The 16,043-nt window shown below is 36.9% G+C and overlaps 1 long non-coding RNA gene across 1 annotated transcript; it reads right to left on the bottom strand.

Moving 5' to 3' along the window:
- Positions 1–6,797: 6,797 nt before the first annotated feature.
- On the bottom strand, positions 6,798–15,631 carry LOC140689794 (uncharacterized). Its single transcript, XR_012064908.1, has 2 exons — positions 15,525–15,631; positions 6,798–7,785 (listed from the first exon to the last, which is right to left on the bottom strand). It is a non-coding gene; the product is annotated as an uncharacterized lncRNA (long non-coding RNA).
- Positions 15,632–16,043: the final 412 nt, after the last annotated feature.

Raw genomic sequence — 16,043 nt, 5'->3', positions numbered from 1 at the left:
AATGAACTGTCTTTAATCCAAGCCAATCACAGCCTATTCCCCCTGGATATAGAAAGAGGAAAATGGAAGAGACACCCAGAAGTTCTCCTAGGGACCAACATGGAACAGAACCAATTGCCTTCTGCAATACTTAAAATGCTATGTGGGAAGAATAATCAACATGCAAAGAAATAAAGTTTCTGTTCAATATAACAAAGGTATTCCTATATTCTGCAGCAAAGGACATTATAACTTCTTTTCATATTATTCTAAAATTCTAGTTAAGAGAGTTATTGCTTTTATTGGTGAAAGAATAGAAAAATGGATCAAAGGAACAGAGTAGAGAATCCAGAGGTACATTCACACAAATATAGTCAGCTGATCTTTGACAAAGGAACAAAGGCAATATAATGGAGAAAAGATAATCTTTTCAATCAGTGGTGCCAGAAAAACTTGACAACCACATGCAAAAAGTGAATCTAGACACAGATTTTACACCTTTCACAAAAATTAACTCGAAGTGGATCATAGACTTAAATTTAAAATGCTAAACAATATTAGCATATTGGAAGATAAAATAGGGGAAAACCTAGGTGATCTTGGATTTGGCAATGGCTTCTTAGTTACAACATCAAGAGTACTATCAATGAAAGAAAAGATCGACAAGTTGGACATTATTAAAGTTAAAAATTTCTTCTTTGTGAAAGACACTGTCAAGTGAGGACTAAGACAGGCCACAGACTAGAAGAAAATATTTGCAAACCACATATTTGTTAAAAGACTGGCATCAAAAATATACAAAGAACTCTTGAAACTAAACAATAAGAAAACAAATAATCCAATTACCAAATGGGCAAAAGATCTGAACAGATCCCTCATCAAAAAGATACACAGATGGCAAATAGGAATTTGAAGGGATGATCAAAGTCATCTGTAATTAGGTAATTAAAAATTAGAACAATGAGATCAATGAGTTACTACTACACACCTATTAGAATGGCAAAAACCCCAAACATGATACCACCAAATGCTGGTGAGGATGTGGAACAAGAATGCTCATTCATTGTTGATGGGAATGCAAAATGATACAGCACTTTGGAAGACAGTTCGGCGGTTTTGGGTTGGTTTTTTTTTTTGTTTTTTTTTTTCACAAAGCTAAACATAAGCCTACCATATGATCCAGCAATCATACTCCTTGGCATTTGCCCAAATGAGTTGAAAACTTATGCTGACACAGAAATCTCCACACAAATATTTATAGCAGTGTTAGTCATAATTTCCAAAAACCAAGAAGCAACCAAGAAATCCTTCATAAGTTAATGAATAAACAAACTGTAGTATAACCATTTGACGGAGCACTATTCAGTGATAAAAAGAAATGAAAATAAGCTATGAAAAGACATAGAGGATCCTTAAATACATATCACTAAATAAAAGAAGTCAGTCTGCAAAAGACCCAAACTGATTCTAACTGTATGACATTCTGAAAAAAGTATAGAGAAAGATCAGTAGTGGTCAGGGGTTCAGGGGGAGGGAGGAAGGGAGGGATGAATAGGTGAAGCACAGGGCATTTTTAGGGCAGTGAAACTATTCTGTATGATGCTGTAATGATGCATACATGACATTTTGCATCTGTCAAAACTCACTGAACACAGAGGGAACACTAAAGAAAGCTATTAACTTTGATTATTAGTAATATATCAATATCAGCTCAAATTGTAATAAATGCACCACACTTATACAAACCTACTAATGATGGGAGAAACTATTGTAGGGAGGTGGCAGAAGATAAACGGAGACTCTGTACATTCTGAGCAGTTTTTCTCTAAATCTAAAACTGCTCTAGAAATAAAAGTAGCAAAAATATCTATATACAAATGTTGTACGTTTTTCATCAGTCCTTGCAATAAAGGTATCAACTTCATATTTATCACTATTTAGCTGTAAAATAATGTTCCGTTGTGAGAGAGCAGGAAAGAGAATCAGACAGATCTGGTCTTCAATTCCCAGTGATACAATTTATCATCGGGATGATATTTGGCAAATTGTAAGACTTCTCTGAGCTGCTTTTCTTTTTGTGAAAAATTACATCATGTATAATTTATAGGGTTATCATGGGTATTAAATGTGATATGTGCAAAATTACCTAGTAGAGAACCTGGCATACACTAGGTACTCCAAAATGTTAGTTACTTTCTGTAGATTTTAAATATATTGTTTTAGAAACTGTCCTAAAATCTTCAATCCTACAAAAGGTTGGTCTTCTGATCTTCAGAGTTGGGAATTAAGAGTACTTAATGTATTTTAAATGTTACATTTTTATGGAATGAAGGAAATTAAAAGAATCTTCATTCTCAGAGAAGCAGGATTTGACAAGAAAACATTTTTTTAAGGTGGGGAATATGGTGATTATTAAAGCCAGTAGGAGAAAAAGTTTGAGAAAGAGAGTTCTTAAACCAGCTCTTCTGAACATAAGCAGTAATTAATTGAGCAGGAAAGCTGGTAGGTGAAGGATAGAATAGAATCCCAGCAGTGTTCTTCACTCAGAAATAGCAATGGAATAAGAAGTTAAATCTATAATGCTACCATCCTTTGTCTGATGCCTGAGAAGACCTGCACATCATCAAAATTCAAATATTCCTAAGTAGTTTTGTATGCTGTGAAAACAGTCAAAACAGATACTCTTCACAGCAGAGGCCAGAAGATGAACTTTCTCCTGATTGAGCTTTTCCACCCTACACCTACTTTTCTCTAAGACATCTAGACATCCTAGAGTCACCAGCCCAGAAGTGAACATTGCGATCTCCCCAGGAGCTGAAGCCCTTCCAGTACTCGAGATTCTCTGATTATATCATCATCATCATTCTAGTCTAATATAACTGGAATAGGTCAAGCACTGCTCAAATGTTAGGGATAATGAAAGGGAAACAGGAAACAGTCTGAAATTTCCCCTCCATTTGAGGAAAAATCCAGGTTAATTTTTTAAAATACTAAAAAATTACTTTATTCTGAAAAGGAAAAGGGAAAAGAGACAGATAAATATTTAGATGAATATGTTAATTTGTGACTGCTACTGTAACACATTACCACTTAGAGACTTACCATAACACAAATTTCTTATCTTACAGTCCTGCAGGTCAGAAGTCTGAAATAGGTCTTGCTGGCTAACATCAAGGTGTTGGTAGGCCTGCATTGCATTCTGGAGGCTCTGCATAAGAATGAGTTTCCTTGCCTTTTCCATTTTCTGAAGGCTGCCCCCAAACCTTGGCTCATAGCCTCTCTCCATCTTCAAAGCCAGGAATGGCAAGTCCTCACATTGAAATACTCTGATAATGACTCTCTGCCTCCCTCTTCCATTTTTAGGGAATCTTCCCTATTACATTGGGCCCACTGAGTAATCTAGGCTACTCCCCCTTTCTTAACATCAGCTGTTAGCAACCTTAATCCCAGCTGCAACCTTAGTTTCCCTGCCATGTAAAGTCATACATTCACAGGTTATGTGGATTAGGATGTGGGCGTCTTTTGGGGGGCTGGAGAGGCACTATTCTGCTTACTACAATAAATAATGAGTTGGGAGTCGCTGCCCTCTATCAGTGGAGATGAGTTATGTTCTAACACCTCAGACCTTCCCATTATACTATAATGCTTCAGAATTTCATGGGAGCAGTGTAAATGATCTCACTAACTTGTTTGAGATGACTAGTAAAAAGGTCATTTGGCAAACCATACTTTGAAATTCTTTCACAGAAGTTTTGGCAGCAGGCTGGGGTAGACATAGTTTTTTGACCTCAGCTTATATCTACTGATCTGTTTATACCCCCTAGTGAACTTAGTGTCTTGCTTTAGCAGTGTTTTTTTTTTTTAACAAAGAAACTTAAAATATAATTAATTTTATTTTCAGGAGACAGGTCTCTCCTTTGCATAGACATTAGGAGAGAGCAAAAATAGACAAGAGGACATAGAAAACATTCTTACTAATTACCTGATGACAAATGAATTACTTTATTTATGACTACAGACCTATCCGCAACTTCCTTAGAAATGCTTTGGTGACCATCCAAGAAATATCTGAGCCTGAACTCTAGGCAATGACAATTTCAGAGACTAATGAAAGGAAAAGGATAAAAAACAGAAATGTTCTGTTTCTCTCAGGACTGACCAAATTGGGAGTGGACTCCCTGGTCCTACAGACACACCCTTCTGAGAGCAGTAATCCACAGTATGTGAAGTCCCCAACCTCCTAGATCAGGGAATTGACAGGGAATTGAACATCCTTTATCAATCAGAGAGCTCTAGAGGTGGAACTTGAATTGTCCTATAATTTTGAAATTTATCCTTTCATACTTAGATTGAGTCCTTTTGGTTGAAAGGAGACATTCCTTGGGATGTTTCAAGCATAGAATAATTAAGTTTTAAGATTTTAACTAAATGCAATGGTGTAATATGTTTCCTAATTGTGTCCAGGACAGAATTTTTATTATTATGCAATCGTTTTCCAATTCTCAGCCTCTGACATAAACATCTGGACAGGATTATAATACCCGGTGGGTAGAGACTGGGTCCCACATTGCTATTTACCAGTGATGTGCTTTAGGTTCTGGGCTCAATAGCACTGCCTTCTCTGTTCTATAACCTTTATCCTTGAGTAAAGATGACTTGGGAGAAATGTTACACAGAGAACTCTAAAACTTTAGAATGTTTCACACTCACCAATCTCCTTGATACTTGTTCTAACCTTTGATTCTCTGGCCCCATCACCAGTAATTCTAATTCTTAAGGTCTAGATGGGTACAGGGAATTAGCATTTTTAACAGAACTCTGCCCAAAAGAACTCTGGTCATGCAATTTTCTCAGCACACTTTGAGAAATATGGCCCTAGTCCCCTGAACCATCCTGGATAAGCACTGTGTGCATCCACTTTGCACAGCCATCTTCATTAAAGAACACACTCTCTCATCACACTCTGGGCCAATTAATCTGATTTCTCTAATCATGAGTGTCCTAATTGTTCACTCTTCAAAGTGGCGAGAGATTTCTCAGAAACCACTTTGGTTTTTGGAGAAGTGGAATGACTACATCAACACTGATTTTGTTTTTGTAATGTGGGCAGAGGACAAAATTAACCTTTTATTTTTTGGTTTGAGGCAATCATTTAGTCCAAAAAAGAAAGCTATTAAAATACTCTGTACCATTTTGTTTGTGTACCAGCCCTATTTGTATTTGTATTTAGTAACACATTTTGATGACTGTCAATGTTCAACATCTCAATGTCCAAGTTGGGAAGAGGTGTTGCACGGGAGGAAAGGGAAGGAGTGAGAGTGAGGAGACCATTCAAGACATTTTATTTTAGGGATACCTGCCACTATTCCTGATATCAACTCAAGCATTCCTTGAACAAATGGTTCTTAATATTCTGGAGACAGTCATGGACTCTCTTGGGGATCTGATCAAAGATCTAAAACTCCTCACCAGAAAAATGTACATAGACACACTTACACATATATAACTTCAAACAATTTTAAGTATGTCATGGACCCTGTCTCCCAAAGCTCATCTAGGTTTAGAACTTTTCTTCTAAGAAGATTGCCCTGTGCCTCTTCCTTTAGGGGAGTCTTTTTGCTTCTACCATAGACATTCTTGTATTAGTCCTATGAGTTCTTTAAATAAAGATCACTTGGGGGTAATTGTTAAACATGTAGATGTCTAGCCTCCACCCTCAGAGATTTATTCAGCAAGTCTGGGGTCCAGCCCTAGACACTGCAGTTATTTCACAAGCCTCAAGTGATACTTACACAGGTAATAAATGATCACAATTTGAGAAATAGTTATAATTGAGAAATTGGGCAATAACTCAGAAAAAGGTGACTCAATAGTACAAAAATATTCAAAAAGCAATAAAAGCACTTCTCTCTACCAGAGAGAAACCTAGGTAAAAGAGGGCTCGCTCTCCCCATTCTAGACCCCACTCTCTACCTGCCCTTCTGTTCAGCTTGACTATCCTATGACATTGTTTTCATTTTCCTTCAAGAAAAATTGCACATAATGCTTATTGGTTCCCTTGGCAACTTCATATTTTCTGCATAAAAGATTGAGAATGGGGATGGGTAGGCAGAAAGATTTTTCTCTCACCCAAAACTCTCACAAGGGGGGCCTTGGGCCCATCCTTTGTCTTCAAAGGGACTTCCTGGTCCTTGAGTTCACAAAGCTGTATTGCTTACAACTCAGAAGAGATAAGGGCAGAGAGTGCTGAGTGGAAAGGCTGGAGACTCTTCCTCACCAGCCTTTAAATGTTTCCAGACAGTAACTTGGCTGGATATTTTGAAACAGTGCAGAAGACCTCCTGCAGGTTGGCAGCAGCCACTGGTGAGCATTTTTCAACATTTGTTGAGAGCTGTTTGTGCCAGTGGATAAGAGAGCTATAGAAGGAAACAAAGTATGTTTAATTTCTGTCCTGCCTTCGAGGTTAGGCTCATCATTTGCCTCACTGACGTATCAAAACACTGGTCAGAGTAAAACACAAACCCGTCTACCCAACTCTGTTCAAGCAGGACACATAGCCAAAAATTCTATCAAAATATCTAAATATCAAATTTTAATTTTTCCTTTCAGATAACAAATGCATGCTGTTTCTATGGCATTGGCCTCAGCTAACTTTCGCAGGCCTGGCTTGTTGAATTTCCCTCTTTCATCCCTCACTGTAAACAAAGATTGCTTTCAGATCATATGAGAAGTAATAGGAGAGAAGATTGACACTTGTGCTCTGATGCAAGAGGACATTTCTGTGGCTCTTATCATGGCAAAAGAAAAAAACACACAACTGAACATGATGAGTCTTTTATTGTTGACTCAGTGAGATGGTTCCCTTGGCAACTAACATGGGAAGTGATAGAGCTGGAAGAGCTGAGAGCTCCTATCCAACTTCAGCCAGAGCTGATTAAAAGGTTTTCAGGCACCGTGTTGATAGCACAGGAACAGTGTTGCAGCATGGTGGGGAGAAGTGAAGGTAGCAGGCTGGGGAAGCAAGACAACTGCTTAAGTGTCATCAAAGTCTGAGTGAAATGAAATATACTGGAGGCACTGATTCATTAACATTCAAATCAATTAGGTTCAATCAAATTTAATTATTGTATGTTGCTGTTTGTTTCCTGTGATTCGTTGAGGTGCAAAGAACAGAACATTCTTGATTAGAAGACAACTAACATGTATTTTGTTAAACATTTAATGAGACTTGCACTGTGGCAGGCCATAGCGTTTCAAAGAACAAAAAAGACAGTTGGAGGTTTTGAAAAACTTGCATAGTATGAGCTTCCAATGGAGGTGGTATGTGAAGAGGTGTTTAACACTCTCAAATTGGCATTGAAAAACTTGAACTCTCTGCTGGCCTCTCTTTAATATGTTTCTGAGAAGAAAAAAAAGTGTAGAAGTTCTGAGATATGCTAACAGAGTGGAGGTGGAGATGCTCAGATGCCCCCATTCCTTCTGTGTCCATGATAGACAGGAGAATTTGAACATGAATTTTTCTTCTTGCTTTTCCAGAACTCTTTCCGTAAACTTAGCACATTAATCCTGGTAAAGCTGTCAATTCAAACTCACATCTCACTTTGTCCTTCGACCAGAGAGACTGGCTGCACTCAGATGACTTCATTCTTGGAAATCTGCATCAACAACTCCATTTTTGGGGTTTCTGCTTAGAAATATGGATTTAGTGAGTTAAGATATGAGTTTCCTGTATATAAAGACAGAATCCATTAAAATGTACATAATTTTTGATAGAATTTGATGTCATATCTGTGAAGTCATAACAACCTAGAGAAATAAAATGATACATAGTTAAAAGTTATGTGCAGCAATGTTCATCATAATAGTATGATTTATAATAACATAAAATTGAACATGATATATGTGTTCAACTATATAAAATTGGATAAATAAAGGATTTTAGCTATTGAAAATCATGTTTACAAATACTTTCTACAAGTATCAAAAATAATATTTATCAATAACAAATATCAAAGGAGATAGAAACATGTTTAATATTATATATACTGTACAGTTAAAAGACAGATTGTAAAATAATATAAAAATAGGCTATATGTGATAAATTTACTCATAAAAACCTGGAATGACATGCCATTTAAGATTATATTTAATAGTACTTACCTCTAAATAGGACTATGGGTAAATTCTGCTTTCCGCTTAACATGTCTGAGATTTCAAAATATCTGACAATGAGCATGTGCTATATTTGCCCATTTAAAAACCTGACTTGTTTGCTCATTAATGAGGTCTTTATATATCCTGACACAAGTCCTTTACAAATACGTGTTTTGCAAATATTTCTTCCCTGTTGATTCATTTTCATTTTCTTAATATTGTCTTTTAAAGAGCAAAAGTTTCTAATTTCAGTGAAGTACAATTTATGAACTTTTTTTTTGGATTGTGCTTTGAGTGCTGTATCTAAGAAATCAAACATACAGTGGAAGGGTATCCTATTCTGCTGACTTTAGCAAAAATCCTTCCAAGTCAACAATTTATTCCCAAATTTTTTTAAACATATGTTCATAATTTTCAGTGTCATATTTCAAAATAAAATTCTATAAAGCCCTTTTTAAAAAATAATTTAATGAATAATTTTGGTTCCCTTTTGAAAGTGAATTTACTTTCAGTGGTCTTTTTAAGAACCAATCTTTGGATAAGGGGGGCTTTCTGTACAGAGAGAGAACCTAGCGAGGGGTCTTCATGAGAAAGAGAGTAGGCACCACCAACATGGAGGAGATTGCCTCTGCCTTCCTGGCAACAGTTCTAGGCCCTTCTGTCCCACAACATTAACCTTAGCTTCACCATTTAGAGATACTTGCCACTAATAGGGACCTCTTGACCCCTCCCCAACATAACATGCAAACATGTTTGATTTAGTCTATTTGAAATGAAAGTACTACATTTAATAGCTTCTTAAAGCACTTGGAAAGAATGTAGTTTAGAATTCACCAACATTTAAGAACAGTCCTGGAGAATCATGAACTGGATTGTCCTTCTTTAGTACATTAACGATGCCCCAAAAGTATTAGGGCCATTTTCTAAAGTGCCTCAAAGACTTCTCAACATCCCAAGGCATTTGGCTCTGGAATTCTGGTGTTGACCAGAAGCTTATCACCCCATCTGCCCTCCATGATGAATAATTGAAACTCTGAATTTTTTGGAAGAGAAACCAAAATCAGCACTAGAACAGAAAACATTGCTAGGCTCCACCTACTTTCTGCTGATGATAAAAGGGAAAGCTCAGCAAAAAAAAAAAAAAAAAAAAAAAAAATCACACAATTCCACCAACACATGACAGCACGGGCACAAGAATAGCCCAAACTGGCTCCAAAATGTGGATTGGCTGGTTCTTAAGACAGTGTGTCAGTAAGTCAGAGAGGTCACTGTATATATCTCAAACTGCATTAAAGTTAAAACTCTATAAATAACACTTTTACATTTCATTGTATATTTATTATTCCACAGATAACAATTCAGTCAAACAGTAAGTTTACAGTTTCAAAGCAAGTACTTGTTTTACTTTTCTCCAATTCTATTTGGAAAATATTCAAACTTACAAAAGTGCTGGAAGACTAGTACCATGAACATTCAAATGCGCTTTGGATACACCAATTTGACACATTTGCACTCTGTCTGTCTCTTTCTCACCCCTCCTCACTTTCTCTATCCTTATTCTCTCTCCAAATTACTTGAAAGTAAATTGCACACAGCATAGCCCTTCATCCCTAAAATTTTAACATGGCCTTGTTAAGATAAGGGTATTTTTTCAAAACAGCCATAATTCCATTATTGTATGTAGTTTTTTTTTCCCCCTCAAAGATTCAACCCAGGTGCAAAAATTAAATTTAGCTCTTTTGCCTTTTAAATTTCTTTTAATTTAGAATAATTTCTCTGCTTTTTGGTCTTGTTTTTTATGATATTGACTTTAAAAAAAATAGAAGAGTACTGGCCAGTTGTCTTGAAGAATGTCCAACATTTTGAATTTGTCTAATTGTGTTCTTATGTTTAGACTCAGGTTAAACATTTCTAGCAAGATTAATTTATAGGAGCTGTTGTATACTTAATGCATCACATCAGAGAACACGTAATGCCAGGCTGCACCACTACTATTAATGCCAAAGTAGTTACTTGGTTAAGGGAATGACCATTGGCTCTCTTCATTTGAAGCTATAGTTCCCGTTTATAATTGATAAGTAATCTATGAGTGATATTTTATAATATGTGTGTGAATATATTGTTTTCCATAATCCCTCACCCCAATTTTAGCATTCATTGATGATATTTACCTAGATAAAGTGTTACACTAGAGATGGCAAAATGGCTGATTCTATCTACTAACTGGAATTTTTCTCAAAAGAAGAAACACTCCTCTCTCCTATTCCTGCTCCTTTTGAATATCACAATGGACTTATTTTTAAATTGAGTGCATTATAATCGATTACTATCTTTATACTTTCCAATGGTCCAGCTATATCAGATTTGGTCAGGAGGGGCCCCTTTAAGTGTGCTCTTCTGTTCTTTTGATATGGCCCCATTAGTCTGTGAGTACCTCTTTGTTAGTGGGGTGCCATTCTTTCTAGGCTACTGTAATGGGTAGATCTAGAAAATATACTTTTAAAATAAATTCATGTATTCATTCATGAATGAATACATGAATTCATTTCCAATTCAAATTTAACATTATGTCATTTTCCTTAGCTCTTTATATGCTACATTTACATTTCTTTTTCTCTCATAGTGAAAATCTTGATCCCTTATAGTAATATATTTACTTGTCATCTTATATTGTAAATTCAACAGTTTAAGAATTAAAATAGTATCACAACTAACAATAAACCTATTAGGTAAAGTTTAACATTTCTTTGCAGTTCTCTTTTTTCTTGGAATTGATCCCAGTAGGATTTTATATTTAAGACACTGTTTCCAAAAGTACTTGAATTAATTCCTCTTCCTGTGTGGCTTTTTTTTTTTATCAGTTTAATATACTGTTAGATTCATTCGTTTCTCTTTGTATTCAATTTTAGGATTTGCTTTTATAATATTTTAAAATTTAGCTTATTTTTTGAATATATAGAACATTTGCATAGCTCAGATTATAAGTTATATTTAAAAATTCTTTACCCTTTTACCTATTCCCGTTTATATCCAATGGCTAACCATTTTCAGTAGTTTCTGTCTGTTCTTATTATGTTGTTGGTTTTTTCTTTGTTTTTTGCAAAAATAAGCAAATATATGGTATCTATTCCTATTCCCCATTTTTCTTGCACAAAAGGTAGTATAGTGTATACAATTTATTTGCACCTTTTGTTTTGTTTTGTTTTGCTTAAACATACACCCTGGAAATCACTCCATGTCGGTTCATAGACCTGTTTCTTCCTCAGTCTTTTTTTATGACTTCATAGAAATCCATTGCATGGATATACCACAGCTTATTCTACTCTTTTCCACAAACAAGTATTTTAGTTATTTCTTACTTTGCTATTACTAACAGTGTAACACTGAATAATGTTTCTTTTTTCCATTATCAGTATAAATTTCTAGAAATGAGATCACTGTGAACTATGAGCTTTGAAAGTGTTCCTCAGCTTTTGCCCCTTGGGTGGGGCAGGATGGTTAGAGTAGGCTGGAGTGGGTATTTCCCTTCTCCCGGGTCGGTTAGGCTCTGATAATATCCCAATAGGTTAGTGTCTGGTTAACTAGTTTCTCCTGAGTGCAAGCCTGGTTAAGAACACAGTGCACTGGCATATTTCAGAATGATTGCTTCTTCCCTTCCTCTGCCAGAGCATGAGGGTTTTTTCTCTGATATTTACTATGAGAATCTGGTAAAGCTCTTGGAGGTAAATGTACAAAATTGTGGGTGATCACGTGACCAAGTCTCCCTTGATTTTTTAACTCGCAGAGTTGTTCATACTGAGCCTTTACAATTCATCAGTTATAGTTCAGACTGGACTGTGTTATGTTTCCTTGATCTACATCTTTACGTAGTTTTACTATTTTTTAGGATTGGTCTAGGTTAATCCTATATGCCTTAATTTTTCCAAGTCTATTTACAGGCACTATTGTACCATTTTGCACTTTACACTTCCTGTTCAGAAATGGAATAAACTTACAACAGTATAATTTCATTTATACACCCCATCACAGCCTTTCTGGTGTCTCAGCTAATAGCCTGTGACGGTAACAAGGTGCTAAAGCCATCATTCCACTCTGGCTGGGCCTGAACTCCAGTGTTCCTAACATTGTTGGACCACTAATTTCTCAGTTCCATTTTTTACTGGTTAAGCCTCACATAGTTCATCTCGCTCATGTCAAGCTCAGCGCTTGGTCAAGGACTTGTGTAGAGCTCCCTCCTTCATCTCAATTCTCATGAAAACTTCCTGGGCTCTGCTCTCTGCAGTCCCATCTTCTATGGTGCCTGCCCTGCAGATTCTAGCTACTTCAGCTTCCTCAAATCAGCAGAACCACCTTGCTCTGTTGATTCTAGTTCACTGCAAGGCAGTGCAGAAACTCCCAAGCAGGGAGGTGGGGCTAATGCAAAGCTTCCCTTTTTAGTTTCTCTTCTTGCAGAGATTGCGGTCTTGCACAGACTCCTGCCTGGTTTCACATACACTGTGGGAGGGCTAGCCCAGTACCTGTTACATTTTAGTCAAAACTAAGAGGCTTTAGGCACTTTTTATAATGAATAGAGTTTGTTTCAGGGGAACGGGCTTCTAACATCAAGTCAGAAACTTGTGGAGTTTAATTCCACTTTGCTTTCTTTAGGATTTATCTGCTTAAGAGTCTTTGTTCGTGTAACCTGAGTTTAAGATGTTATATAGATTCTTGATGTATTCTGGAAGACTTCCATTTCATTTTATGTATTTTGACCATTTCAGACTTCTCTCCACAATTTCCCTCTGCTTGTTTCTCTGCTTTCATGTTCTTTATTCCCTCTTTTCTCCTTCCTGCACTTCTTTAATTTCTTCTTTTCTTTTCTAAAAAAATTAACAAATATTTGCATAGGGTACAGTATGGGCCCAATATTTTTCAGGCTTGACAGATATTAACTCATTTAATTGTTGAGAGCAACAGATGAAGTAACAAGGAGAGAAGAGGGTACAAGGGAAGTGAGTGTTCCTTGCCACTTACTTTCCTTCTATAAAATGAATTGTTTGTCTTGCTCTCTCCACCTTTTCTAAGTATTGTAATATAGTGGGAAAAACTCTTGTAAGTTTTGTTTTGGATAAATGTAAAGCAATTATGAGCAACTTTTTTGGTAAATTCTGAGGCCACTAACTCCCCCTTTTGCTTTACCTTAGCCTGTAAGGACCTGGTAAAATTCTCACCATTTCTTGTATTACATGAGCAATTTTGATACAGGAAGAAACTGTCAAAAATTTTTGTTTCAAAAAACTTCTAAACTAGGCAGATCTGGTAAGCTAAGTTTCAGCTCAAGAAATAATTATTTTAAAAAGAAAAAAAAAGAATTTTAAATATAGAGTTGATATAATTGCTTATAAGAGCCTTCCTGGATTTATTTATATTTCAGTTTTTCTGGCTCTGGACTAGAAGCCTAACTGCCACAAAAAAAGTGCAAAAACATGATTTTCGGTGTCCAAACAATCTGGTCTAAAAAATAAAGCAAATTGAGAGAAAACTAAACAAAATAAAACATTACTTCCAGCCTCTCTTATGCTCCACAGTTTAAGCACCCAGTACGTTCTTGTTTTTCCTTTATCAGGACAATGCTCTCTTCAGAGAATCTGGCACCTTAGTTCCCAAAGGCCAGAGTGCTGGAAAGTCATTTTACCTACAGCAGCAAGGACACCAAACTGTAAGGACACGTGGGAGCCAGGATTTGTCTTGACTTTGGCCTTTGCAGCGCAGACCTTCCCAAACGCAGTCCCAAATGTCAAGTTTTTACTGTGAATATAAAGCCTCATTTCCTGGTCCGTGCATATCCCTGTGAGACCTTCGTAAGTCAATTAACGGGCAGATCTCACGCCAGGTGAAGTGAAAAATCTTTCGTATGGGAGACCCTGCTATGGAGCTGGCTGTTTTCTTTCCTGGACTGGAATTTGTACTTGTCTGACAAATCTACCGTGCGTGTATGAGAGCCAGGGGAGTTGGGGTCATTGGGTTCATATCAAATGCCACCTCAGGGCAGACACTCACACTTTTCCCTCTGAGGGAATACTTCTCCTCCTGGCTCGTCCTGACTAACTCCTCATCCTCTGGTCTCCATATAAAGATGTCTTTCTCAATCACCCAATGTAAATGGATTCTCCTATACATTCTCTTATAATTTCATGTTCTTGTCCTTCAAAGCATTTATCACACTATGCAAATATGTCATTTATGTCTGTTTGTTTGTTGCTTGTCTCTTCCACTGAACTCTGCTTCCTGAGGCCAGGAATCATTTCTATTTGACTAACCACAGCAAATCCAGTCCCTAGCATAGAGCCTGGCTCATGGCGGTGTTCAGTATGCATTTGTTTGCTGAATGAATGAATAACCTTTCTTCTACCTGTACCCCCAAAGGAAACAATGGCAGCCACATGGAGAGAGCTACAGCAACCAGGCAGAAGCAAGGGCAAATTCATCTTATCCAAAACTATGCAGGGGATTCACAGAACCACCCTGTGCAGGGTCACAGATAGTCGGGGTGAGAGGTGAAAAGAAAACTCTCTGCTCTCTGCCACCAACTAAGGAAACCAGAGCTCACACAGGCCAAATTTAACTAGACACCTTGTACAAACCCAGGGGAAAGGGTAGGGCTTTTATTGCTTATTTAATAAATTGAGGTTTTTAAAAAATTTATACACTGGTTGTTAATATCTTCCTCCCTGTGGGCAGAATGATGAAAGTAACTAGCACAGGGAAAAGTAAAACCAAAGAAAGTCAGCTTTTTGGGATAAGAGCTTCTAGAGCTAGGACACAGAGTGAAGCATTTGACACCATCTCTCAGCCAAGTGGGGAAATACTTCTCTGAGTAGGCTCAAGTGAAAACTGAGTATTCAGCTGAAAAGAATGTATTAAATAAAAATATCTCACCATATTTCCAGTGCAACAGAGAACTTTTGGAAGCAATATGTCCACCTTTAATTCTAAGCCAGAGATGGCAAAGAAATTGTAGCCAATGGGCTAAGTTTGATCCATTGGCAATGTCTGCCCAGAATGCTAGACTGTGACAAATTCTAAGGCTAAGTCTGGGCTCAGTGAAGAAATGAGCCATGACCAGGTGGTAATGTCTGACGGGTAGAGTGTAGAGAATATACTGTTCTTGCCACATTGTTGTTACCAGTTGAACTAAAAAAACAAAGACAAAGATTCTAACAAAAATAGGGATTTTGAGTCAGACTATGGATGGGGGAGATAAGAGGACCAACCTGAGGGAACTGTCATTAAGCAGGCAGAGTCTAGTGGTAACATAAGCATTAAACCCCAAAAGGTGCCATTTTCCCCCATCCCGTAAAGAACCATCATGATTCAAGGTCCATGGCCTTCAGAATGCCCCCTTTTCTCACCTTCCTTTCATCTGTGTGATCTTTGTCCTCCATCTACACTAACCAGTCCATTCTAGGTCTTCTGAAAACTCCTAGTGTAACGATATGCAAAGTATCACTGCTCTAGGCCTCAGACACAATGGTCAAAAGAGAATATTGACTCAGATAATCTGAAAAGTTCCATCATCACATTCTAAATTCTTTGACCACATGGTCCTCATACCTCTAAGACAGGTTTCACTTAAAAGTGTGGATATCTCTCCATATTTTTTTTCCTTCAAGAAACCAGGACAACTCCAGAGTTAATTCTAATAGACTCTGAGTCATATAAAGGCTGCTACTTTTCATAACACCTGGTAGAAAATCAGCTGCAGGAACAGGACTCAGTTCATAATTCCTAGTTGAGGCCAGGCAACTAGAACATTCATACTTTTTAGAAAAATATAATTCTTCATTTATAATAAAATTTTTGAAAGCTAACAACGAAACAACAAAAAATTTAAAGATTTCTTTTTGTTTGTATTTGTTTTTGTTTTGTTT

This window comes from Vicugna pacos, chromosome 3 (assembly GCF_048564905.1).
Source record: "Vicugna pacos chromosome 3, VicPac4, whole genome shotgun sequence".
Classification (NCBI taxonomy): domain Eukaryota; kingdom Metazoa; phylum Chordata; class Mammalia; order Artiodactyla; family Camelidae; genus Vicugna; species Vicugna pacos.
The sequence above is the reverse complement of the archived record's forward strand: the minus strand, read 5'-3'. Positions and strand labels throughout refer to the sequence as shown.